Raw genomic sequence first — 2,500 nt, 5'->3', positions numbered from 1 at the left:
GATGCTATTTTTGCATACCAACAAAAATAGCATCAACGATCCAAGACATCATTGAAAATTAATAATATCGGTTACTTGATAAAATATAAATTAGTTGTATAGAATTTAGTTTAATTTTATGCATTCAATTATATCTGAATATATATTTTTTTCAATTAAAAATTCTGTGATGCTATTTTTGCATACCAACAAAAATAGCATCAACGTTCCAAGACATCATTGAAAATTAATAATATCGGTTACTTGATAAACTATAAAATAGTTGTATAGAATTTAGTTTAATTTTATGGATTCAATTATATATGAATATATATTTTTTTTAATTAAAAATTCTGTGATGCTATTTTTGCATACCAACAAAAATAGGATCAACGTTCCAAGACACCATTGAAAATTAATAATGTCGGTTACTTGATAAAATATAAATTAGTTGTATAGAATTTAGTTTAATTTTATGCATTCAATTATATATGAATATAATTTTTTTCATTTAAAAATTCTGTGATGCTATTTTTGCATACCAACAAAAATAGCATCAACGTTCCAAGACATCATTGAAAATTAATAATATCGGTTACTTGATAAACTATAAAATAGTTGTATGGAATCTAGTTTAATTTTATGCATTCAATTATATATGAATATATATTTTTTTTAATTAAAAATTCTGTGATGCTATTTTTGCATACCAACAAAAATAGGATCAACGTTTCAAGTCATCAATAAAAATTAATAATATCGGTTACTTGGTAAATTATAAATTAGTTATATAGAATTTAGTTTAATTTTATGCATTCAATTATATATGAATATATATTTTTTACAATTAAAAATTCTGTGATGCTATTTTTGCATACCAACAAAAATAGCATCAACTTTTCAAGTCATCACTAAAAATTAATAATATCGGTTACCTGATAAATTATAAATTAGTTATATAGAATTTAGTTTAATTTTATGCATTCAATTATACATGAATATAATTTTTTTCAATTAAAAATTCTGTGATGCTATTTTTGCATACCAACAAAAATAGCATCAAGCAAAAATATCACTTATTTTTCTAATTTTCGACTTGTAGGACGATCAAGTATACTATTCTTTGGATTCTAAGATTTTTTTCAAGTGATTATTTTCAAAGTTGGGAAAAATGAAAAATTATTCTAAGTCCCCATTCGTAGTTCTTTTTGATTCGTATTGCTTCGGCGCAAAGTAGGTAGGGACACTTATGGATTTCTCAATTTTTGGATAGGGACAGCCGGATAGCCGTCATTCAGCATAAAAGCTATTGTTATATGCATAATTTGATGTGAGGAATGGGAATTGATTGAAATTTTCACCCGCCAATTGCCGGCTGGCCTGATTTTAAGGTTTGAGAATCTTGACAATGATTTTGCATACCGACAAAAATAGCATCAAGCAAAAATATCACTTATTTTTCCAATTTTCGACTTGTAGAACGATCAAGTATACTATTCTTTGGATTCTAAGATTTTTTTCAAGTGATTATTTTCAAAGTTGGGAAAAATGAAAAATTATTCTAAGTCCCCATTCGTAGTTCTTTTTGATTCGTATTGCTTCGGCGCAAAGTAGGTAGGGACACTTATGGCTTTCTCAATTTTTGGATAGGGACAGCCGGATAGCCGTCATTCAGCATAAAAGCTATTGTTATATGCATAGTTTGATGTGAGGAATGGGAATTGATTGAAATTTTCACCCGCCAATTGCCGGCTGGCCTGATTTTAAGGTTTGAGAATCTTGACAACGATTTTGCATACCGACAAAAATAGCATCAAGCAAAAATATCACTTATTTTTCCAATTTTCGACTTGTAGAACGATCAAGTATACTATTCTTTGGATTCTAAGATTTTTTTCAAGTGATTATTTTCAAAGTTGGGAAAAATGAAAAATTATTCTAAGTCCCCATTCGTAGTTCTTTTTGATTCGTATTGCTTCGGCGCAAAGTAGGTAGGGACACTTATGGCTTTCTCAATTTTTGGATAGGGACAGCCGGATAGCCGTCATTCAGCGTAAAAGCTATTGTTATATGCATAGTTTGATGTGAGGAATGGGAATTGATTGAAATTTTCACCCGCCAATTGCCGGCTGGCCTGATTTTAAGGTTTGAGGATCTTGACAACGATTTTGCATACCGACAAAAATAGCATCAAGCAAAAATATCACTTATTTTTCCAATTTTCGACTTGTAGAACGATCAAGTATACTATTCTTTGGATTCTAAGATTTTTTTCAAGTGATTATTTTCAAAGTTGGGAAAAATGAAAAATTATTCTAAGTCCCCATTCGTAGTTCTTTTTGATTCGTATTGCTTCGGCGCAAAGTAGGTAGGGACACTTATGGATTTCTCAATTTTTGGATAGGGACAGCCGGATAGCCGTCATTCAGCATAAAAGCTATTGTTATATGCATAGTTTGATGTGAGGAATGGGAATTGATTGAAATTTTCACCCGCCAATTGCCGGCTGGCCTGATTTTAA

This window comes from Diachasmimorpha longicaudata, unplaced genomic scaffold (genome assembly GCF_034640455.1).
Source record: "Diachasmimorpha longicaudata isolate KC_UGA_2023 unplaced genomic scaffold, iyDiaLong2 ctg00000133.1, whole genome shotgun sequence".
NCBI lineage: Eukaryota > Metazoa > Arthropoda > Insecta > Hymenoptera > Braconidae > Diachasmimorpha > Diachasmimorpha longicaudata.
This window is presented reverse-complemented; position numbering follows the sequence as displayed.